Consider the following 26,828-nt stretch of genomic DNA (forward strand, 5'->3'; position numbering starts at 1 on the left):
CTAGCTAAACTCTTATTGCAGAATAGGGTTTTGGGTGGCACCTCCCCTTCACTACAGAAGAGAGAAATTTGCTGAGGAAGCCACCACCTGGGAAGTTAAAAAATGAAAGAAAGGCCTTGGCTCTGGGAGCTGCTCTCTCTTTCCAAAAGAGGAATTTTAACTTTCATTCGGGAGTGCAGATCCAGCTTTCTTTTCAGCATTAACCACAGGAGCAGGGTCCAAGTCCTCCTCAGGTGGTGCCCTAGTTATCTGTTTCTTCCAGGTCTTTAATAAGACTTGATCTCATGGCTGGAATAGGTATAAGGACTCATCAGATGGATATATGGACCTACAATAAGCAAACTTGTGCAAAATGGTTACAATTTGCCCTACAGGTTATACACATTGTTTAATATTGACTTATTCTCTGAAACTAAAGGGGGAACTCCTAACAAGATTTGGAAGGGTCTCTCATACACTATTTTAAAATGGCTTAATTTAAGCTGACTTCTGTGTGCTGCCCTAATTCATAGCAAGGCTGTATGGATGGCCTGGTCCCATTTCAAATGCATTTCCTGGCATTTTTTTGCCAGGGTTTTTTTATGGCATGATTAGTTTTCTAAGTCCCATAGGTTAAGGTCTCCAAGATGTCTGTAGTTTCCATTAAATCTATAGTTCCTGTCCAGTCTTACGGAAGTTCTCTGAAGTGACTGGTGATCCATTGTCACTAAGTGCTATGAGGAAGTCCAAACCCAGCACATCATTGGACATTTTCCATGAGCCTGCTCCCATCTGTATATAATTCCCAGTCTAGTACTGTCAGTGGCTGGTCCAAGCAATCATGCTGGAGGGCCGGGTCTCTGTTTCAGTCAAGGAGCAGGGTGGTTGGGTTCAAGTTAGTGGTAGTCTGTAAGGTAAAATTTGGGTTGTCTAACAAAATAGAAGGGTTGGGCACTATAGGATGAATACCTTGGATGGGTTGGATGTTAACAATTCCACCTGGGGTTCAATTGGTCAAAAGTGTTGATTGGCCTGCTCATGAATCTCGGTTGAGAGGAGTTTCCCTCCAGGTTCTTATGGACAAGTGGGAAGTTCCTGGAGCTGGATAGCATGTTACAGCTGAGTTTCTACACATAATTTCTGAATGTATAGGAGTTAGGCCACTTGTCCAAAGTTATACACTAAATGAAGTTATAAGCCTGGGGCTAAAACCTAAATTTCTCTGACTCTATGATAGTATGCAGAACAAGGGTAGAGGTGATGGCATAGCTGATTGCAGGCAAACATTCATAAAAATGGACAGAATAGAGTATGTAATGTTAACCTAAAATGAAAAGCCAAAGTCAGAAATAATAAACATTTATTTGAGATCAAAGAATTAGAGTTCTGGGAAGCACTGACTCAGGCAGAAACCCAAATACTATACTAATTATAGGGTGAATGCAAGGGGTTTGTATGAGAAAAGGAAGGTAAATAATTACATAATTAGAAGAAATGAACTTTTATTGGTTTTAGCAAGCTAAATTATGCTTTAGCTATACATGGCTGATTACTGATTCTAAAGAATGTTCATAATCAGTCCTAATGATCAGATCTGTTTCTGTTGGCTTTACAGACAGTTGTTTAGAAGACAATGTTGGAATGGGCCAGTCAAAAGATTATTTTGGCCTCTTCAAAAACTCCAAAGTTTCAAGGAATAAGATATGCAAAGAAGATCCTCTGGAAGGGCTGCTCTAGTTCCATTTTAAAATGGTTGCACTTAATGTCAACTTTTCATGGTAGTAGATATTTCAATTCTGTTGAATGATAAGATCTAAAAAGCTAGATTGTGGACATATGGTTGAGTTTTCATCATAATGTACATGCGGTAAACATAAAATGGTGAAGCGAAAAAACAAAAAAAAATAAAACAAGACAGACTAGTAATGTACACTAATTGAGTTAAAACAACTGTTATTTGGCCCTGGCTGGTGTAGCTCAGTGGATTGAGCTAGGGCCTACAAACCAAACAACTGTTATTTGGTGGAGGGCATAGGGTGGATAGATCACTGATGTGACATAAGGAGTAATCAGAGTGTAAATTATTTCAGAATAGCAGCTAATAGTATGGTTAACTTTCAAATTAAAAGGTATTATCTTGTCTGATATGAGAAAGAAAAGTCGATGAAACTTGTTCCACTACAGCATGAGAAGATGATTTACAGTAACCCATATCTAGGCAGTAAGAGGTAGCTTCATAAACTATTTTGCAGAATTGGAAGGAAAGTCACTTGTACATTAAAAGGATAGTGATAAATTCCTAAGAATTTCGAAATAATTTTTTAGAGTTATGGTAGGGAAATTTCATGTGATATGGAAATGAAAAATGACTTTCTAGATTATCAGTGAGTGACATATCAAAAGATAATGATTTAAGTATGATAAAAACAAGAGATAAACTAATCAAAGAACAGCATAGAAATATTTCTATGTCTATTTTGGCTAAGGATTTTACCCACACTTAGAGACTTTGGTCTTGAAGAGAAGAAATGAAACTTTACTTTGATCCTGATCATTCTAATTCTTTGAGTGGGGGTGGATTTAAGTCTTTGCAGTTAATCTTTGTTTTCCATTTATTTTAATTGTGATTTAAGTAAAGTCTTTTCTCTTTTACTCTCATTCCAGCCCACCCCACCAGCCCTCCCTACTTCCCCCCATTTCCACTCCCCTTAGTTTTTGTCCATGTGTCCTTTATACTTGTTCCTGTAAATCCTTCCCTTTTCCCCAGAAATTCCCTCCCCTCTCCCTTTTGGTCCCTGTCAGCCTGTTCTCTATTTCAGTGCCTTCGGTTATATTTTGCTTGCTTATCTGTTTTTGTTTGTTTGTTCAGTATCCTGTTAAAGGTGAGATCATACGGTATTTGTCTTTTACCCCCTGGCTTATTTCACTCAGCATAATTCTTTCCAGTTCCATCCATGATGTTGCAAAGGGTAGGAGCTCCTGCTTTCTTTCTCCTGCACAGAATTCCATTGTGTAAATGCACCATAGTTTTTGGATCCATTCATTTACTGATGTGCACCTAGGTCGCTTCCAGCTCTTGTCTATTGTAAATTGTGCTGCTATGAACACTGGTGTGCATAGGTTCTTTTAGATTGGTATTTCAGGGTTCTTGGGATATATTCCTAACAGTGGAATTGCTGGGTCAAAAGGCATATTCATTTTTAGTTTTCTGAGAAAATTCCGTAGTGTTTCCTAAAGTGGCTGTATCAGGCTGCAATCCCACCAACAGTGAACTAGGGTCCCACTTTCTCCACAATCTCTCCAACAATTGTTGTTTGTTGATTTGTTTATGATGGCCATTCTGACCAGTGTAAAGTGGTATCTCATTGTGGTTTTAATTTGCATCACTTTGATAGCTAGCAATATTGAGCATCTTTTCATGTGACTCTGGATCCTCTGTATGTCCTCCTTAAAGAAGTGTCTGTTCAAGTCTTTTGCCCACTGTCTAATTTGGTTGCTTGTCTTAGAGTGGAGCTGTGTAAGTTTTTTGTACATTTTGGAAATTAAACCCTTGTCTAAGAAATTCTTGGCAAATATGTCTTCCCATACAGTTGGTTCCCTTTTTATTTTAATACTGTTTTCTTTAGCTGCGCAAAAGCTTTTTACTTTGATGAGATCCCATTTGCTTATTCTTTCCTTTATATCCCTTGCTCTAGTGGCCATATCAGTAAAAATATTGCTGCGTTAAATATCTGAGACTTTCCTGCCTATGTTCTCCTCTAGGACTTTAATGGTGTTACCACTTACATTTAAGTCTTTTATCGGCCTCGAATTTATTTTTGTGTGGGGTGTAAGTTGGTGCTCAAGTTTCTTCTTCTTCTTTTTTTTTTTTTTTGCATGTAGCTGTCCAGTTCTCCCAACAACATTTATTGAAGAGGCTATTTTTACTCTATTTTATGTTGCTGCCCCCTTTGTTGAATATTAATTGACCATAGAGGCTTGGGTTTATTTCTGGGCTCTCTGTTCTTTTCCACTGGTGCATGTGCCTGTTTTTATGCCAGTACCAGGCTGTTTAGATTACAGTGGCCTTGTAATACATTTTGGTATCAGCTATTGTGATCCCTCCTACTTTGTTCTTCTTTCTCAAAATTGCAGCAGCTCTTTGGCGTCCTTTATGGTTCCATATAAATTTTTGAAGTGTTTGTTCTATGTCTGTGAAATACGCTATTGGTAGTTAAATAGGTATTGCATTGAAACTATGAATTGTTTTGGGAAGTATGGGCATTTGGATGATGTTAGTTTTCCAATTCATGAACATAGTATATATTTTCATTTGTTTGTGTCTTCCTTGATTTTTTTCTTCAGTGTTGTGTAGTTTTCTGCATGCAGGTCTTTTACCTCCTTTGTTAGGTTTATTCCTAGGTGTTTTTCTTTTTCTTCTATCAAATGGTATTTTAATTTCTGCTTTTGGTGTTTTGTTGCTGGTATACAAAAATGCTTTTAATTTCTGTATATTGACTTTGTATCCTGCTGTTTTGCCCAATTCATTTATTAGGTTGAGCAGCTTTTTGATTGAGTCCATAGAATTTTCTATGTACACTATCATGTCATCTGCAGTCAATGACAGTTTTGATTTCCCCTTTCTGATTTGAAAACCTTTTATTTCCTTTTCTTGTCTAATCACTGTGGCTGAAGCTTCCAATACTATATTGAATAGAAGTGGTGAAAGTGGACAGCCTTGCCTTGTTCTTGATCTTAGTGGAAGAGATTTAATTTTTTGCCCAGTGAGTATGATGTTGGCCATAGGTCTCTCATATATGGCCTTTATTATATTGAGGGATGCTCTCTCTATTCAAACCTTTTTGTGTGTTTTTATTATAACCGGTGCTGTACTGGTTGATGTGCTTTTTCCACATCTATTGATATGCTCATGTGATTTTTGCCTTTGCTTTTGTTAATGGATGTATTACACTTATGAATTTGCAAATATCGAACTATTCTTGCATCCCTGGGATAGATCCCACTTGGTTGGTGTTTGATCTTTTGAATTTATTGTTGGATATTGTTTTCCAATATTTTGTTAAGAATTTTAATGTCTATGTTCATCAGCGATATTGGCCTGAAGTTTTCTTTCTTTCTTGTGTCTTTATCTGGTTTGGGGATTAGGATGATGCTGGCTTTATTTTAAAAGTTTGGGAGTCTTCCATCATTTTGGATTTTTTGGAGTAGTCTGTGAAGCATAGGGGTTAACTCCCCCTTAAATGCTTTGTAGAATTCTTCTGTTAAACCATCTGGTCCAGGGCTGTTTTGTGTCTGAAGTTGTTTTTCATTACTGCTTGAGTTTCATCTGCTGTTATTGGTCTGTTCAGGCTTTCCTCTTCTTCTTCATTGAGTTTTGGAAGATTATATTTTTCTAGAAATTTGTCCATTTTACCCAGGTTTTCAAATTTCTTTGCATACAGTTCTTCATAGTAATTTCTTACAATCCTTTGTATTTTTTGTGGTGTCGGTTGTTGTCTCTACTCTTTCATTTCTGATTGTGTTTATTTGGGTCCTCTCTCTTTTCTTCTTCTTTTTTTTAAATATTTTATTTATTTATCTTTAGAGGGGAAGGGAAGGAGAGAGGAAGAGAAACATCAATGTATGGTTGCCTTTCGTGCGTCCCCTGCTGGGAGTTGGCCTGCAGGGAACCAGCCTGCAACCCAAGCATGTGCCCTGACTGGAATCGAACCGCGATCCTCTGGTTCACAGGCCCGTGCTCAATCCACTGAGCTACACCAGCCAGGGCTCTCTCTCTTTTCTTCTTGATGAGCCTGCTTAAAGGCTTGTCTATTTTGTTTATCTTTTCAAAAAAACAACTCCTGGACTCATCAATCCTTAGAATTGTGCTTTTAGTCTCAATGTCATTTAATTCTGCTCTGATCTTGGTTATTTCCTTCCTTCTACTTGCTCTGGACTGTCTTTGTTGTTGTTCCTCAAGTTCTTGTAGACATAGGGTTAGGTTGTTTGTTTGAAATCTTTCTATCTTTTTTAGATAGTCCTGTATTGCTATGAACTTCCCTCTGAGAACTGCCTTCACTGTGTCCCATAAGTTTTGGGTTGTCATGAGTTCATTTTCATTTATTTCCAGAAACTTTTTTTGTTTTTTCTCTACTTTTAATGTCGACCCTTTCATTGTTTAATAGCATGCTATTCAATCTCCATGACTTTGAATGTTTTGTGTTTTTTTCCCATTGGGGTTGGTTTCTAGTTTCAGTCCCTTGTGGTCTGAGAAAATGCTTGGTATGATTTCTATTTTCTTGAATTTGTTGAGGCTTGTTTTGTGTCCTATCATGTGGTCTATGTCTTCACAGCTATTCTTTATTTTTGTCTTTATGATCTCCTCAAAGGGAAACAAATGAAAAACTACAACAATAAATTTGAAATACTCCTCCAGTAGAAGAAGCTGAACTAGATGGTTATAGTGAACAATTGGAAATACTATCTTGCTACCAACCATGGACAGACAAAGTGAGCAGATTCACTCTAGACTCACAATACAATGGGACTCTTTCATGTCAATTTATTGCAAATTGTCTTCTGAGGTCTTCAACTTCACACACACAAAAAAAACAAAACAAAAATAAAGTTAAATAAAACTTGCAAAACAAAAAGGCATGAATTAAAATTAAATTAAATTAAATAAAAACAAAATATAATAATCATCAAAACGATAATTTATGGGATGAAACTTAAGTAATTTTAAAGCACTACCTATTTTTTTCTGTTTTTAAAATGTTTAACTTATTATTAGAGATAGTGGAAGGGAGGACAAAGAGGGAGAGGAACACAGATGTGTGAGTGAGTCATCAATCTGTTGCTTCTCACATGCTCCTACTAGCAGCTGGGCCCAGGAATGTATCCTGACAGGAAATCAAACTGGCCACTTTTTGCTTTGTAGGGATGATGCTCCAATAACTGAGCTACACCAGTCATGGCTAAAGTGTTACCTCATTTTATGAAGAAGATGATAAGGCAGGCAGTGAAAGACAAATACTATATTATCTCATCTTTAATTGGAACCTAATAAACAAAACAAACAAGCAACCAAAATATAACCACATACATTGAAATTAAGAACAATCTGACAGTAACCAGAGAGGAGGTGGGAGGGGATAATAAGGAGAAGGGGGGAAAAGGCTTTAGGAAGAACTATAAAGGACACATGGACAACACCAAGGGGGTGTGGAATCTTGGGAGTGAGGTGGGGATGGCTGGGGTGAGAGGGTGGGAGGAAAATGCAGAAAACTGTACTTTAACAACAATAAAAAAGAAGACAGTTTACTCTTAAAGGTTTTAATCTGGTAAAAATACTAACAATAGTGCAATCTATATAGCATAGTTTCAGTATGAATATAGTTTCGATTCTTAATTTTAATTATGATTTGGGATATATATATACACACACATATATAGTGGGCAATGAAAAGACATTGTTCCCTTTTTAGAGGAATGTAAACACATTTACTACTTTGTATTCTATTCCCTCAGTCACTGAATATAATAAATGAAAAATACATCCAACCAGAAGGGAGAGGGGAGGGAATTTCAAGGGAAATAGGGGAGGGGTTTAGAGTAACAAATATAAAGGATACATGGAGAACAACTAAGAAGGGTGGAAATAGGAGGGAGAAGGGCAGCACGGGGGTGGGAGTGGGATGGGATGGGAGTAATAGACAGAAAACTGTACTTGAAAAATAATTAAATAAATTTAAAAAAAGAAAAATACATCCAATTACAGCACAATGGGATTAAATAGAAAAAAAGTTTCTGTGTACAGTATTAAATGTTATCAGCCCTATTAACTTTCAGTTTTCAAAAGCATAATCCATGTTACCTGATAGGAATATTAGCAGTAGTACTTGGCAACACATATTATGAACACAGTACATATTTGTGAGGATATTATAATAGTTTATATTTTAAGTCCAATACTGAAAAGATCCTAAAAACAACTTGAAATGTTTGAATTAACGTATGAAATGCTGCTGAGCTGTTGAAACATCACCACATTCCAAAGGTACTATGACTTTAAGCATCAATTCACAAGAGCTAGCTATTTCAGTACAGTGAATGGGCAGAAACTAGCCTGAGTGGGTTGAGGAATTAATGGACAGAAAGAAAATGCAGCTGTTGTGAACAGATCTTGAAAAGTTGTCTATAAAGGAAACATATACCATGTTCATGGATTGGAAGAATTAACATAAAGGAAAAGATAGAGATAAAGTATATACTACTAGCTAGGCAAACTAAGTCAATGAGGAAAGTTTAGTTTTTGATTCTTTATTTTTAATACATTAGAGACTGGAATATATTTCCTTTTATATGGGAAGATAAAATTCTATCACAATGTGTTTATCTATTCACCATTTGATAAACATTTGGTTTTTCTCCTGGGTTTCTGGTGAGTATTATTAACTATTATAAGTATATGCATACATGAATTTGTGTGGGGTTAGAGTAAATAAAAAAGCCAAAGTCTGTTAACTTACCAATATTCCACTCTGCTCTTAAAAAAAAGGCTCCTCAGATTGTTGCAAGACTTTGGTTAATTTTCTAGTGTTATTTAAAGTTGATTTTGTTAGTTTTTCTGCTAGTGTATGTATTGATTTTATGGAAAATTGACCTTATAGAGTTTCAGCCATTTTGTTGATTAACTTCTCTTTGGATTGCTACAAACTATTTATTAGTTTCCAGAATTTTGAAGTTGCTGATTTTGACTCTTTTTACCAGTTCTTTTATTGATTATATGGAAGAGATAATTTTAAAAGTTCTTATTCTAACATTTTCTCCAACAACTTAGCCTTTATTTTCTTATATATTTTTTCTGTCCCAGGCCTTTCTCCATCTATAGACACACATATATTAGACTGTTACATATTTCTATATACATCTCCAAGGCACTATTCATATTTTTACAGTGTTTTTTTCTTCCTTGTGAGGTATACCTTCAATAGTTTCTATTGTCATGTCTTCAGGATCCATTATTTTCTTGGCAACATCTTATCTGTCTTAAATCTGCAGACCAAATTAAATTTAGACGGTAATAAAGAATCATTTGAAAGAACATGTGGTTCATTGCATTATTTACAATTGCCAAGATATGAAAGCAGTCCAAGTGTCCATCAGTAGATGAGTGGATAAACAGCTGTGGGACATTATACAATACAATACTGCCTGGCTGTAAAAAAAAGAAGAAAGTTTTACCCTTGCAGCAATATGAATGGACCTGGAGAACATTATGCTAAGTGAAGTAAACCAGTCAAAGAAAGGAAATGCCATATGATTTCACTCATATATGGATTCTAATTAACAAACTGGACTAAAAAGGAAAATAGGGACAGACGCATAGATAGAGAGCAGAACAACAGCTAAGCGGGAGAGGGTAGGGTGTGGAGAGATTGAGCACAAAGGAAAAAGAACTCATGGACATGGACAACAGTGTAGTGATTGTGGGGAAGGGTGTAATGGGACTAAATGGTAATGAAAAATACAATAAATATAATTAAGCATTTATTTGAACAATAGAAGCTGCAGCCTGGGAGACATAAATTTAGGTATCAACCTAAATTATGCTCTGGAGGAAAATAAGAACAGCAGGATTTATACAGGCAAACATCACAAAAAATACAATTATTTAATGCAAATTAAAGATTGCTGGTTAGGTTAGCAGGTCTTGGTTTATTCCAACATTACTGGTTAGGTTAGCAGGTCTTGGTTTATTACAATGAGGAAGTTGAAGACTTCAAGAAGGAAGTCAATTCTATGTGTCCATGCAGCAATTGTTGTTCCAGGATGTTTATGGCTCAGCTTTTATTTGAGTTTAGCATCAGGTTTAGTAACTTAATAGCAGCTTTGAAAACTGAGGTTCAAAATGTGTATTGGATGCACTTTCCTGATAGCCTCCTGATTCTAATTTTTGTTTGATTTTTATTTTTCTCTTAACAATTCCATTGTTAAGAGATTTTTTGTTTAAATGTTATATTTGGAGGGTCTGGAAATTCAATTTAATTAATTTTAATATCTTCTATTTTTTACATATTATGTTTGTGCTTTCCTTTAAGTACTCATACATTATCATAATAGCCACTTTAATCCATTTTCTGCCTTTTTCATCATCTCTCTATTAACTTCTTTTTCTCCCAGTCATAAGTATATCTTTCTGTTTATGAGCATGTCTAGGGACATTTTAATCATATCTAGACATTATAATTTTACATTATTGAGTTTCTGAATTTTGATGTACCTTCCCGAATGTCAATGAGTATTTATTTTTTGGCAGTGTTAGGTTATTTGCAGACCTGCTTGGTTCTTCAGACACTGGGGTTTCGGCTTTCTCCCATCATATTTATAAGTAAATTTTGCTCTAAGACTATTGGGTACCTACTCCTAAAGCATAGTCCTTCTGGGGTATCTACTTAATTCTCTGGTTTTCAGCATAGTATCTCCATTCTGCCTTGTTGCCTCTTTGGAACATAGGACATTACATGTCCTGTGTTAACTTCAGGAATATTAAAGCTTGTCAGTTTCCAGGATATGTTGTTTTGTGCTCTAAGTTTTATGCTATACATGCATAGCTTAATATTCAGCTAAAACTCAAAGGGAACTCTATGCAGAAATAGAGGGAGAAGATATGCAATTCTGGTTCTGTATATCTCCTTCTTCTCTAGTTACTTTGTTTTATTCTATGTGTTTCATCTTTCCCAAACTCTGACTTTTACTTCCTTAAGCAGAGATAATCAAGACCACTATTCTTACTTCACTTCTTCACCCCTGTTCTGTGGTCTTGACATGCCTCTAGGCCTATAGCTGTAGTGGTCTTAGTGTTCAGATCATCTTCCTTATTTTGGATATCACCGTTCTAAACTGATTGTTGTACACTGCTTGCAAGCAGTTAGGACATTATTTTGTTCACTTTTCTAGTTTCCCACAAGGAGAGAAAGTCTAATATCAGCTAGTCTGTCACAGCCAGTAGAGAATAGAACTCTCTTTGTAATTGCCTTGTTATTTCTTCCTGAATGTCCAAATGTGTCTTTCTTTATCTTTGAAATTCAGTAATTTCTTTCAGATAGGTTCTCACCATGAATGTTCTGTACCATTTACCCCTCCCAAAGATACAATATATCATTTTTCATCTGAATATTCAGGCCTTTCTTAGACTTTTTGCTTCTTGCTTCATTCTTCAGAAACACCAGTTCTGTGTGAGTTGGAAATCTTTTCTCTGATTTTCAGGTACTGCTTTTAATATTTTAAAATCTCCTGTGCCTTTCCTTATATTTATTGTAATTTATCCATGCATTTACATTAAGGCCCTCTATATTTTTAATAGTTTATGTATAATTATGTTGTTTCTAATATGATCTTATATCTACACCCTTTTGATCTATCTTTTCCATTTATTTTCTGGGCTCTACTAGCTTTTTATCTTTGTCATATAATTTTTTAACCACTGTGTTAATTAATATTCTATTTTTGTTATATAACTTATGCTATTCATGATTTTTTGACACTTTAAAGAAATAATTATGTAACCTGTCTTCCAATTCCTTGGATTTTTTTCCCTGTGAACTGTGGTGTTTTCTGACCTTTTGTTTTTGTCTAATTCTTTTAATTAAAAGTACTTGTTTTTATATTTCTTTGGATAATTTAATGTTTATTTCTTTAAGATTATTACTCATCTTTTAATGGGGTGAGCTATATTTTTGGGGATGGGGCAGAAATAGTGATGTGATAATGCCAGTATCTTTGATAGACTTCCTAGGCCAACTTCTCACCACAAATGTTTGTCTTTTTTACCAAGTAGCATGTTTTCTCTCAATTACTGGCATTCAAGAGAGCTGTAGGGTCTCTGCTTTGTGCTGTAGTGATTCTTTTCCTCCTGTCACTAATTCTATTTCACCCCTCGCAGTCTCAGTTGGATATAAAGTTAGATCATAGATAAACATGTTTTATCAGTATGGTTTCTTCCATTTCATATTTCATGCCATCTGCATGACAATCTGAGTTTCTGCAGAGGTATTCTGTTTCTCTTGTTCTCTGGCTATCCTTCTTCTAATTACTCAAAAATATTGTTGAATATCACATTAAGGATAACAATAGTTATTTGGGAGGAACTCAGTTCTTCTCAAGGTCTAAAAGGGGTACTTATGTCTGAATCTTCTCCCTTGTTTTGCTTTATATTTCATAATGTTTTGTAGACATGTTTCAAAATCTCTGGATTTAAGTTGTGGTCATTTCCTCATGGCTTTGAGGACATATCCATGTCTCCTATTTTTATTCATACTCTTTCTCTCTCCCCCTCTTCCTCTCTCTCTCTTCCCATCTGTCTCCCTTATACCTACCCTTCTTCCCTCCTCTTTGTTGTTTCCAAGGACAAAAAGTGTTCCCAAATCTTGGAAAAAAGTTTTGTGTGATATCTCAGATCCAGTAGGGATCTGTGATTCCAGCCTCCACATTTCTTCCTTCCTTAGCTCCTTAGCCATAATACAAGTAACTGAGGCCAAGAATCTGTGGTATGGTGGTGACTTTTGGGAAGGGAGGGAAATTCCTATAGTTTACCTACTGAAATTCCTATAGTTTACCAATTTCCTCAGTGTGAATACTTGCACTACGGCAGATTTCAAGGAAAATACATGATGCCACTGAATGTGGAATTGTAAAAAGATGTGCAAAGTCTGTTCCAGCATCTAGGTGTAAATTGAATTCAGCAAACCACTTCTTTTATTAAAAATATATTTTATTGATTATACCATTACAGTTGTTCTATTCCCCCCCTTCAATCCCCTCCACCCGCACCCTCCCTCCCCCACCATTCTCCCCCCCTTAGTTTATAACCACGTGTCTCGAGTTCTTTGGATTCTATATTTCCCCCACTATTCTCGCTCTCCCCCCTATCTATTTTCTACCTACCATCTATGCTATTTTCTGTGCCTTCTCCCCCCTTCTCCCCCTCCCACCCCCCTGTTTCTAACCCTCCATGTGTTCTTCATTTCTATGGTTCCACTCCTGATCTAGCTGTCCTCTTAGTTTGCTTTTGTTTTAGGTGTGGTTGTTAATAACTGTGTGTTTGCAAACCACTTCTAAGTATCCATGTATTGCTGTTGCTACTGTACAAACACAAGTTCTCGTACCAAACTCCATAATATTGGGGAGGGGGTTGGGTGTATGTGTGTGTGTTCTGCTAATGAATAGCTTGGTAAAATGAAATAATATTAAGATAAAATTAAAACTTAAAATACTCTTCTGTATCTCTCCTTATCCTTTAAACTTACCCTACTTATAATATGGTAAATTTTTGCACTATAAACCAAGCCTCCATATGTTTAGATTTTTGCATTAAGTGCAAAATCCATAGTATTTTCATCCCCCAAATACACAATTTCTCAATGTATTTTAACATTTTGTTGCTTTATATTATTTTTTCTAATACTCTGTAGGACAATGTGGACAATTTACAGAGAAAATGGGTGACTTAGGCAAGCTCACAAAACAAATACAGAAACAAAACCAATGGTAAGTAATAACTTCAGTTTGTCTCTATCCCAGTCATGGTAGTAGTTTGGGTCAAAGACATTATATAGAGAATGATACAAAAGGTTTCTCAATAAGTACAACTGACCCACTTATGGGTCTAAAATTCTTGGACCTTTTGAGAGGCATTAATTGACAAGTAACTTTCTGCATTTTTGGACATGATTGAGAAAGATTTAGATGATCACGATTATCACTAACTTCTCTGCCTTCCTTTTAGCTTAAGATTTATCCATGAAGACCAATTTGTTATTTTTCCCTTTCACAATCATCAGCAACTTCATCCATTATGCATATGATGAAAAAGACATTCAGATAGATTAAGCAATATGTTCAAGTATATATAGGTATTTTTTCTTTCTATTTATTTATTTTTTAAAAGATTTTATTTATCTTAGAAGGGAAGGGAAGGAGAGAGAGAGAGAGAGAGAGAGAGAAATATCAATGCATGGTTGCCTCTCGTGCGTCCCCTGCCGGGAACCGGGAACTGGCCTGCAACCCAGGCATGTGCCCTGACTGGGAATCGAACCGTGATCATGTCGTTCTCAGGCTCGCACTCAATTCACTGAGCTACACCAGCCAGGGCTATATAGGTATTTTTTAAATTGCAGAGTAAGGTTAAGTCTAGTTCCATCTGAATCCCAAACTTTGGTTTTCCTTTATTGCACCACATATTATGTTCATTGTTTTTGTTTCTTATAATATACTATGAATTTTTTACTATAGGAATTTTAAAGTATCACTATTCATACTCAGACTTGATAGTTGATCAAAAAGAATTGTATATAATCAGTGTTTAGAGATGTATCAATAAGACTGTTCCAATCTTTTTATTTATAAAATATTTTTAGCTACCTACAAATGAAGACAAACCATTTTATATTGAGAATAGACAAATTCATAGAAACATAAATAGATTAGAGGTTATCAAGGGTTGCATGGTGGGGAATGATTGCTTAATAATTATAGAGTTTCTGCTTGGGGTGATGAAAAGTTTTGGGAGTGAATAGTGATGGCTGCATAACATTAAGAATATAATTGATGTCAATAAATTGTACATTTAAAATGGCTCAAGTGGAAAATTTTCTGTTATGTACATTTTACAACAAGTTTTTAAAAAATCTATAAAAGGCAGACACAAGGCCTTAATTCACTTGTTAGTCACGACACCTGCATTTTTAGAGAGTAATCTTCTTTTGAAATGCTCCAAATTACTTTTATAGCCTAGAGATTTTAAGGGAGAATATTTTACAAACACAGCCAATCCTGATAAACATTTCTATATTTGAATATGATTTTTATAATTAAGAAAGTTTATATTCATTATAATGACAATATTATGAATATAAGAGGTCTTTTCGCTGATATCAATTTGTTCATTTTCTACCAAAGCCAAATTATTGACAGAATTTTGGTGTTGGGAAGATGATAATATGAGAAGAGTGCTAATGATTAGGCATAGCTTAAACTTGCTGTCGCTTCATAGTTCTTCCTTGACATCTTATACTTATACTGGAATTTTTATAATTCCCTATATGTGGTTCATATTTTTATTATGTGTGGAATGCTTTTAAATATTTTATTTATTTATTTTTTAGAGAAAGGGGAAGGGAGGGAGAAAGACAGGGAGAGAAACATCAATGTATGCTTGCTTTTCCTTCACCCCCTACTGGGAATGTGACCCATAATCCAGGCATGTGCCCTGACTGGATATTGAACCAGTGACACTTTGGTTCACAGGCTAGCCCTCAATCCACTGAGCCAAAGCAATCAGGTCTATTATGTGTGGAATTTATTAGCTTTATTCCAAATTATCAGATTTAAGCATTTTATCTTAAAGAAGTCTTTCATCATTCCTATAAATTAGGTTTGGCACCTGCCACTCTTTTTCTAACCCCAAAATTCCCTATAACTTTCCATTACAGTATCTGGCCAATTTATTCATCATTATCAGTAATTAACTGTTTAGTGTCTGTTCTACTTGCAGGACTGTGTGATCCACAAGAATAAAAATGGAACTTTGTTCACTACTATTTTCCATTAGTTTTCCTTTTAATGTCATATTCTCTTCATCCAGAAAGACATTTTGCTTCTTTCTCTCAGGGCTTCTCCATATCTAACCTTCTACTTTTACCTTGACATTCATGTTCAGCTCAACAGTATATAGTTCTTTACTGATTGTTTCAAAATAGATCCCTACCTGATCATTACTCCTGCATCTTCTATTTGCTTCAATTAAGTTACCATTATTTTTATTTCTAGATTAATCCACTTGTGTGCTTTTTATTTCCCCTCTTTCTTTCAAGTTATTATAATCTCAGTGACAGAAGAGACCATATATGTCTTATTAGACATTACATTTATAATACTTGGCCTAGAACTAAGCACAGAATTAACACTCAACAAACATGTTTGGTCTGCTTAACTGACTATCTACTTAGGATTCTTTTTAGAAGAATACAGAGGCATAAATAATTAATAAAAGTGAATAACATTATGTAGAAAATCTATATGGATAACATTACATTTTCCTGACGTGCCTAAATAGTTTTTCTGTAGACATACTAATAATAGTTCATATTACTGTTTAAAGTGAACTACAGTACATGGTCAAATGATAGTCCTCTAATGAGAAACTTTACTATGGACAATTTCTTTAAATGGTACTTTTAAAGTTTTTAATTATTTTTATTGTTCAAGTATAGTTGTCTCCATTTCCCCCCACAACTCTCCCCATCCCAACAACCACCACTTCCATCCCTGATCCCACCCTACCTTGGTTTTGTCCATGTATCCTTTACAGATGTTCTTGAAAACCCTTCCCCCTTTCCCCACCATATGCCTTCTTACATTCCCTCTGGGTACTGTCAAATGGTACTTTAAAATTGTTGAATTCTAGAACTCAACATCCTTCTGCACTTCCTAAAGGCTGAGAGCTCCATGTAGTTATTAGAACAATAAATGGATGCTCTTCTTCTAGTAAATGAATATTCTGGAGAGATGACTATATCTTCATTAATCTTTTCATTTCTTCTTGCTTTGCATATTCAAAGTCAGTTAGTTTTGATTGAAATATTGATTTTTTATTATGTATCTCTTGCAAAAGTCTCACCTATGAACTTGAGATTTTCTTGCTTAAAGCAGTTATAGAAGGCTCTATTAACTAAAGCATATTTTACTTAGGGTGTTTATTCTAAGTGGCAATCTGCCTATCAAACGGAATCCTGTCTCAGTAGAGTGGAGATATGTTTGAAGAAGAAGACATACAGCTGTGGTGGAATAATTTCAGATATCATTTTTCTAAATCTTTGTCTTATAAATTTGATCAGATAAAATGTTTGATCTGAACACATTGAAAAAAAATTAGGGGATAAAAGCATTTAGAGATTCACTTCCCTTTAAAAATTTCCCAGACTCTGTAAGAGTGTTTCAAAAATTTTATACATTTAGTCCTATGTGCAGCTAAGTTGGAGAACCAATTATGTACAAGATTTGTATGCATTTTGCACATCTCTCTACTCAAGCATGAACTAGATTTTAAGTATTTGAACTTAAGAGAACTTAAAGACAAGAAGGTTATAAGAGGTAATGCACTATTGTTTTTTCCAAACAGCAGCTTTGTTGGATAGAGTTATCTAGGTTAAGTCCTTGCTTTTCATCACTTTGAATACATCTTGCCAGTCTCTTCTAGCTTGCAAAGTTTCTTTTGAGAAATCAGCTGACAGTCTTATTGGAACTCCTTTGTAGGTAACTGCTTTTCTCTTGCTGCTTTTAAAATTCTCTCTTCACCATTAAACTTTGGTATTTTAATTATGATGTGTCTTGATGTGGTCCTCTTTGCATCTATTTGTTAGGGATTCTCTGTGCTTCCTGGACTTGTATGTCTATTTCTTTCACCAATTTAAGGAAGTTTTCTTTCTTTTTTCAAATAAGTTTTTAATTTCTTTTCTTTTTTTACGTTCATTATTTAAATTTAATTATTGTTCAAGTACAGCTTTCTGTCTTTTACTCCCAACCCAGCCCACTCTCCCAGTGCTCCCCACCTCCCTCCCATTCCCTCCCCCTCCTTAGTTTTTGTCCATGTATCCTTTATACTTGTTCCTGTGAATCCTTCCCCTTTTCCCCTGAAATTCTCTCCCCTCTCCCCTCTGGCCCCTGTCAGCCTGTTCTGTATTTAAGGGTCTTTGATTGTATTTTGCTTGCTTGTTTGTTTTGTTGTTTAGGTTCCTGTTAAAGGTGAGATGATATGGTATTTGTCCTTCACCACCTGACTTATTTCACTAAACATAATGTTTTCCAGTTCCATCCATGCTGTTGCAAAGGGTAGTAGCTCCTTCTTTCTTTCTGCTGCATAGAATTCCATTCTGTAAATATACCATAGTTTTTTAATCCATTCATTTACTGATGGGCACCTAGGTTGCTTCCAACTCTTGGCTATTATAAATTGTGCCGCTATGAAGATTAGTGTGCATAGGTTCTTTTAGATTGGTGTTTCAGTGTTCCCAGGATATACTCCTAGCAGTGGAATTGCTAGGTCAAAAGGCAAGTCCAATTTTAGTTTTCTGAGAAAATTCCATACTGTTTTCCATAATGGTTGTACCAGTCTGCAATCCCACCAACAGTGAACTAGGGTCCCCTTTTCCCCACAACCTCTGCAATATTTGTTGTTTGTTGTTTTCAATGTCTTAATCTTCCACTTTTCTTTCTGGCATTCCTATGATTCAGGTGTTGGTAAATTTGGAGGTGTCCCAGAGACTCCTTAGTCTATCCTTGTCTTTATTTAATTATTTTTCCTGCTGCTTTAATTGAATGTTTTTTTTCTTCATTATGTTCCAATTTGTTTATTTAATTCTTGACTGCATTCCCTCCACTGTTGGACTTTGCAGATTTTTCTTCATTTCACTTAATGTAACCTTCATTTATGCCAGGCTCTTTTTTATGCTGTTGCTATACTCAGTGAGTTCTTTGAACATCCTGATAACCAATATTTTGAACTTTGCATCTGATAGGTTGGTTATCTCCATCCAGCAAAGTTATCATTTAGAATTGGAGGGCTGATAAAGTGCTTCCTAGACAATGTACAACTAAAGAAGTTCATTTTTACCAAGCTATTACTATATGAAATGTTAAAGGGACTTATTTAAGAAAAAGATGATAAAAATATGAACAATAAAATGACACAAAACTCGCGACTATCAACTACTGAGCTTTAAAAAAGCAAAACAAAAATAAACTAAAAAAAAACAAATAGAGCCCTGGCTGGTGTAGCTCAGTGGATTGAGCACGGACCTGTGAACCACACGATCAATGTTCGATTCCCAGTCAGGGCACATGCCTGGGTTGCGGGCCAGTTCCCAGCAGAGGACACACTAGAGGCAACCATACATTGACATTTCTCTCCCTCTCTCCTTCCCTTCCCCTCTAAAGATAAATAAAATCTTTAAAAAAAATAGAACAGGAAGAGAATCACAGAAATGGAAATCACATGGCGGGTTATCAATGGGCAAGTGGAGATGGGAGAATGGGGTAAAAGGTACAGGGAATAAAAAGCATAAATGGTAGGTACAAAATAGACAAGAGGATGTTAAGAATAGCATAAAAAGTGTAAATGCCAAATAACTTATACACATGGATTTATGGACAATAGACTATGGGAGGAAATGGTGGGGGGAATAGGGATACTGGGCAGAGGGGGGAATATTGGAACAATTGTAATAGCATAATCAATAAAATATATTTAAAAAATTATAGGTCTTATTAAATAAATATTTTCCTGAAATATATATTAGTTCTACTAAGGAGTGAATTATCTGTTATGTGATTGTCATGTGAAAAAATAATAGGAAAGGAAATGGCAACATATCTAGCATGTACTTGAGACTTACATGCATTGTATGGAATTTTCAGACATACTTTACATTCTATATGGCTTCTGGGTTCCATGTTGGTATATATATTTTTCTAAACCAGAATAATTAAAAATTCTAAACTTAACAAGAACCAACAAAAATGTTTTGGGATCACAAATGTAAAAACCTGCTTCCTTGCTGAGTACTAAAAAACCTAATGTTAGTTGTTTTCTCTTCTACATGTGTGGCTGAACTTGGCATATAACAAAGTCGAGCGAACTTAATGAAATATGGACAATTGTCAAAGCCTTCAGGTGGGACTTTGGAACCTTTAAGAGGTATCAGTTGACATGAGCATATTTGTTTTATCTCAATCTGTTATGTAAATTACCATCAATTTCTTGATTCAATTAGCTCTGATTTATACATATTAATGTTACTTGATTCTTCATTTAATTTTACCTATGTAACCAGATACTTTCCTTCTGGAAAAACTCTTCCTTCTGGTGGTGGAAGTAGGTAGGGTGTCAGGGATTGGAGTGGGAATGCGAGTGGAATAAAAAGAGCCCTGGGTAAGTATTTAAGAAAAAAGTTCTTGCTCTACCAAATATTGCATATTTTACTTAATCTTTAGATATTTGGTTTCTTTATTGTTCTAATTAGTATAGCATAATACCTGAATTGAGTCCTCAGAGAGCTGCTATTAAAATAGAATTAATTCAGTATTAATTAATTAATTAATTAATTAAGTCATCTTCTGTGAGGTAGCTGAAAATGAAAGACTAATGGCAGCAGTAGGGGCAAAAGGAGAATTCCTGGAATGAGACATGCCCATTGAGGTGACATAAGTGCTGTGGGAATTGACCTAGGGTAAAGTGCATTTTTTTTCAATATTGTAAGAGAGGTCAGCAGGAGTTATGGGCTAGGGGTTGCAGAAGAGACTGGTGGTTTGTGGAAATGGAAATATTGGATCTTCTTTCCCTGATTTCTAGGAATGTAAGTCTTTGGGTAGGATTACTAGATAAAATACAAGGTACTGTTAATGTGAAACCTCAGAGGTTTCCCCAGGTAAAATCTGAAACTGGACCCTGTACATGGAGGGAAAGCAGAGAATGAAAAAAAGGCAAACCACTCCAGATTGGTAGGTGTGAGGTTTAATAAGCAAAGAAATTTATAAACAAGACTTGTGTTGTGTTGCTGCAAGAGAAGCAGATCTCTACATCTGTCTGTGAGAATCTTAAGAGTTTATATAGAGGCCTTAATGGGGTTCAGTCATGTATAACAGTCCAGATGGTATCAATAACATATACTCTGTCAAGTCCATTTCCTGGGAGTAAATTCTAATGTAGGAACAATGTCTGGAATGTGCATTCCAAGAACAAGGGAGATGGTAAGAAGCCTCCAATTGGTCTGTCCAGATTAAGGGCCAACAGGCAGTATCATCCTCTCAGTGACCTTCTCAATCAGATACATAGTTCATTTGTATTTGATATAAACCAAATAAAACTTTTAGTGTATGTATTTTATATGAAAAAATACACTAAATATAACTTGATTATCTCAAATTTGACTCTGTGTCTTCTATTTTTATTTACTAAATCTAGCCACTATACTTTTGGGGAATTTGGGGCTATCAGCTTTGCTTCTTCATTCAGTTATTATGGAGGAGAATATTTGGAATACCGATTCTTTGTTACCTGCCTAAAGATATTGTGATTCAGAGATGCACTTTGTAGTTTAGAAAGTGGGTTTATCTATTGTGTATGATCTTTACAAGAAGCTTCTAAATTAGGCATTTTAATCCCCACTTCACAGATTAGAAAACTGATAATCAGGGTGATTAAGATGCTTATTCAAGTTTGTATGACTAGTTAGTATAATCTTATAATTAGAAATAGTCTCTGATTCCATGTGTAGTGTTATTTCAATAACCCTAAGCTGTCTCTTGGACTGCTTAGATCTCAGAATTTTATGTTTTAACAGAAACAGATTTTTCTTTTGTTTTCTATTTTCTAAAACTGGTGCTGGAAGGCATTTCTTCAAATCCAGTTGTTTTGCTTGTATGATTCCATTGGAGATTGCTATGAGGAAAACATATAGCACATTTAATGTGCCAACTGAAGTGGACAAATGTAGTGTTACAAGAATTTACAGTTTCTACCCAGTTGGAAACTCAACAATTTATTTACTCCAAAGTTTTAAATGGTTAATATTTTATAAGCAGTGTTACAAATTGACTTGAAATGATTACCATACAATATATCCTCCTAAAATATTTCCTAGATTTATATAAATGGTCATTTCATGTCAAATTGTAACTAACTTTCTCCAGAGAAGCAAATTTCAAAAAGATCAGTGTTTAAAGGAAATGACACACATGTAGTGACACTATAGAGCAGTGGTTCTCAGAGTGTGGCTCCCTGGACTACTAGCACCAGCATCCCTTGGAACTTGTTATTGACATGCAAATTCCAAGATTTTCACCTAGGCCTATAGGACCAAAAATTGTGAGTGCAAGGCCCAACATCTGTGTTTAACCAGGCATTTGGGGGACTCCGATGCATGAAGTTTGAAAGCCATTGCTGACATTGCATTATTTTGTACTCCGTGAAAATGAAGAGTGAATGCTGACTTCGAAAGGCTGCATTTATACACATTTATCTTACAAAGATGCTGCTGTGGACAGCATTTGATGATGTCTACTTCTTTGTTACAGTCCCTAGAATTATTACCTATTAGACTTTGCTCAGCAAAGTGAGGAGGGGACACTAACAAAATAATGAAGAGATTGTTATAAAATTGAATGAACAGAATTGTTAAATGTAACTGTAAGCATACATCCTTTTTTGAGTGGGGAAATTTACATTGACTAAACTCTTGTTATGTGCTAGGTACTATGCTCAGCACTTTGTATATATGTCTTATTTATTTCTCATAGCAAATCTACCTTGGTAGTATTATGATGATTATTTAATTTATGACAAAACTATGCTCTGAAAGACTATCATGCTCAAAGTTACATTGCTGTTTAGTAACCTGTTTGGTTTATGATCTGGGCATAGTTTATCTCCTTTAAGAGTGGCCCTGGCCTTCCATGGTTTAATGAGCATTTCCTGCTTCCATCTACCTTGAATTAGTTCTCATCTTTCTGCAGTGTAGTATTCTATTAACTTGATAGTTGTCTTGATATCAGACCATGAATATAGAAGACAAATCCAAAGGATTACACTAAAGCATTTTAGTTTTTTGGTTTCTGGCCATGAGAGACAGATTTTCTAGAAATTCCTTACACTAAAGTAGATATATATATTAAGATTGCAGTTTTACAGTTTAAAAATGTGAATGCACAGGTAGCTCATATTAAGAAATTTGTTATGTATCAGAGGTAGTATCAAAGATTAATAGGGAAAGGATGGACTATTTAACATGTGATGCTTGCATAGTTAGTTACCATGTAACTGAAAAACATAGATGTTAATATTAGATCCTTCACAAAAGACACAAAAATACACTCCACATAGATTAAAAACCTAAATATGAATTAAATAAATATAAGCTAGGAGGTGAAAGACAGATACCACGTGATCTCATCTACAAGAGGAACTTAATCAACAAAACAAACAAGTGATCAAAATAGAACCAGAGACATGTAAATAAAGAACAAACTGACAGTAACAAGTGGGGAATGGGAGGGAGTAACTGGGGGAAAGAAGGGGAAGAGTCAAGGCAAGGAACATGTATATAAAGGACCCATGGACGAGAGCAAAAGAAGGGAAGGATTGAATGTGGGACCAGTGGGAGGTGAGGTGGACAAGGTAAGGGAGAGCAATGGGGGGAAATGGTGACAATTGTAATTGAACAGCAATAAAAAATTATACAAAAAAACATAAAAAATATTATGCGTAAAAGAAAATATTTTCATGATCTTGTAAGTAAAGAGGTTTTATATTTTCCTTGAAATAACTCACTTTATTATATGCTATTTGTATTTTTCTTGTACTTTTTCCATTACTATTTAGTCCCCTCTATTCCCCTCCACCCAGCAATCACCATACTGTTGTCCAAGACCATGGGTTTTTCTTCTTTTTGCTCAATGTCTCTACCCCCAACCAACTCCAGCTAACTTTTTTAAGAGGCATTTTTATTCATTTTTATTTTATTTTTATTGTATTTTTCTATTACCATTTATTCCCCTTAATCCCTCCTCTATCTCCACCAACTTCCCTCTCCACCCAATCATGAATCTATTGTCCATGTCCTTGAGTGTTTTTTCTTTTTTGCTCTGTCCCTTCACACAACTAACCCCACCACACAGAGTTGTTGTCAACTCTTCTGAGACACTTGTCTCAGCCTGTTCTCTATCAATAAATCTGTCTCTATTTTCCTTTTTAGTTCAGTTTGTTTATTAGATGCCACATATGAGTGAAATTATATGGTATTTGTCTTTCTCTGACTGGGTTATTTTACTTAGTGCAATGTTCTTCTGGTCCATCTATGCTATCACAACGGGTAAAAATTTATTCCTTTTACAGGCAGAGTAGTATTTCATTATGTAAATGTACCATAGATGTTTTTATTTTATTTTATTTTTCAATGTTTTTCAAGTACAGTTGTCTCCATTATTGCCCTTCCGCACACCCTTGCCCTGCCCACCACTGCCTTTCATCCTTGATGCTACTTCCTCTGGCTTTGTCCATATGTACTTTATACAGGTTCCTTGATGACCCTTCCCCGATTTTTCCAATTATCCTTCTTTCCCTTCCCCTCTGGTTACTGTCAGTCTGTTCTTTATTTCAATGCCTCTGTTATATTTTGCTTGCTTGTTTGTTTTGTTGATCAAGTTCCACTTATAGGTGAGATTATATGGAATTTGTCTTTCACCTCCTGGCTTATTTCATTTAGCATAACACCCTCCAAATTCATCCACGCTTGTGTGAAAGGTAGGAGCTCCTTCACTCTTTCTGCTGCATAATATTCCACTGTGTAAGTACCACAGTTTTTTAATATACTCATTTACTGAGAAGCACCTAGGTTGCTTCCAGCACTTGACTATGTTAAATTGTGGTGCTATGAACATTGGGGTGCATGGATTTTTTGAATTGGTGTTTTAGAGTTCTTAAGATATAATCCCAGCAGTGGAATTTCTGGGTCAGAAGGCAGTTTCATTTTTAGATTTCCAAGAAAATTCCATACTGTTTTCCACATTGGCTGCATCAGTCTGTATTCCCACCAACAGTACACGAGGGTAGGCTTTTTTCCACATCTTCTCCAGCACTTGTTTGTTGATTTGTTTATGATGGCCATCCTGACCAGTGTGAAGTGGTATCTCATTGTGGTGTTAATTTGCATCTTACATATGGCTAGTGATGCTAAGCATCTTTCATATGTCTCTGGGCCCTCTGTATATCCTTCTTGGAGAAGTGTCTGTTCAAGCCCTTTCCCCATTTTTTTCATTGGGTTGTTTGTCTTCCTGATGTGGAATAGAGTGAATTATTTATATATTTAAGAGATGAAATCTTGCCTGAGGTATCATTGCCAATTATGTTTCCCCATACAGTTCGTTTTCTTTTCACGTTAATGCTATTTTCTTTGGGAGTGCAGACGCTTTTTATTTTGATAAGATCCCATTTGTTTATTCTTTCATTTATGTCCCTTGCTCTAGGGGACATATTGGTGAAAACATTGCTGTGTGGAATATCTGACATTTTCCTACCTATGTTTGCCTCTGAGACTTTTATATTGTCATGACTTACATTTAAGTCTTTGACCCACCTTAATTTTATTTTTGTGTATAGTGTAAGTTGTTGATTGAGTTCCATTTTTTTTTAGTGTAGGTGTCCAGATCTCCCAATACCATTGGTTGAAAAGTCTATTTTTACTCCATTGAAAACTGCCCTTTTTCTAAAATATTAATTCACTATAGAGACTTGGGTTTATTTCTGAGCTTTCTACTCTGTTTCATTGATATACATATCTGTACTTAGGACAGGATCAAGCTGTTTTCATTATAGGTGTCTTGTAATATAGTTTAATATCAGGTTTGTTGATCCTTTCTATTTTGTTCTTATTTATTAAAATTGCTGCAGCTATCAGAACTTTTTTTTTGGTTCCATACAAATTTTTGAAATGACTGTTCTATATCTGTAAAATAGGCCATTGGTATTTTAATAGGGATTGTGTGGAATCTATAAATTGCTTCTTATAGTATGGACATTATTATGATGTTAATTCTTCCAGTCCATGAACATGTTACAAGCTCCCATTTGTTTGTGTCTTCCTTAATTTCTTTCTTCAGTCTTGTGTAATTTTCTGAGTACAGGTCTTTTACATCCCTGATTAGGTTTAGTCTTAGGTACTTCATTTTTTCTTGTTGCTATATAAAATGGGATTATTTTTCTGATTTCTATTTCTTATATTTCATGGTTGGTGTCCAAAAATACTTTTGATTTCTGAAGATTGACTGTATCTTGCTGCTTTGCCAAATTCACTTATTAGGTTGAGCAACTTTTTGATGCAGTCCATAGAATTATCTACATATGCTATCATGTCATCTGCAAACAATGACAGTTTTGCTTCCTTCTTTCCAATTTGGTTGCATTTTATTTCTTTTTCTTGTCTTATTTCTGTGGCTAGGACTTCCAAAACTATGTTGCATAAAAGTAGTGAAAGTGGATAAGCTTGTCTTATTCTTGATCTTAGTAGGAAAGTTTTTTTTGTCCATTGAGGATGGTGTTGACTGTAGGTGTCTCATATATGGCCTCTACTATGTTGAATAATGCTCCCTCCATTCCCACTTTGCTGAGTGTTTTTGTCATAAATGGGTGCTTTATTATATCAAATGCTTTTTGTGCATTGATTGGTATGATCATATGATGTTTGTCTTTCCTTTTGTTTATGTGATATATTATGTTTATTGATTTGTGAATATCATACCATTCTTGAATCCCTGGAATGATTCCCACTGGATCATGGCATGTGATGTATTTTTTTAATTTTTATTTTTATTTAATTCTTGTTCAAGTACAGTTTTCTGTCTTATATTCCCAGCTTTGCCCCCCCCCCCCAGTGCTCCGGACCTCCCTCCAATTTTTGCCCCCTACCCTTAGTTATTGTCCATGTGTCCTTTATACTTGTTCATGTGAGTCCTTCCCCCTTTCCCCTGTGATTCTCTCCCCTCTCCCCTCTGGACCCTGTCAGCCTTTTCCATATTTGAGTGTCATTGGTCATATTTTGCTTGCTTGTTAGTTTTGTTGTTTAGATTCCTGTTAACGGTGATATCACGTGGTATTTGTCTTTCACCACCTGGCTTATTTCGCTCAGCATAATGCTTTCCAGTTCCATCCATGATGTTGCAAAGGGTAGGAGCTCATTCTTTCTTTCTGCTGCATAGAATTCTATTGTGTAAATGTACCATAGTTTTTGGATCCATTCATTGACTGATGGGCACCTAGG

Source organism: Sturnira hondurensis, unplaced genomic scaffold (genome assembly GCF_014824575.4).
Source record: "Sturnira hondurensis isolate 20B ecotype Veracruz unplaced genomic scaffold, ASM1482457v3 Scaffold0022910, whole genome shotgun sequence".
Lineage (NCBI taxonomy): Eukaryota > Metazoa > Chordata > Mammalia > Chiroptera > Phyllostomidae > Sturnira > Sturnira hondurensis.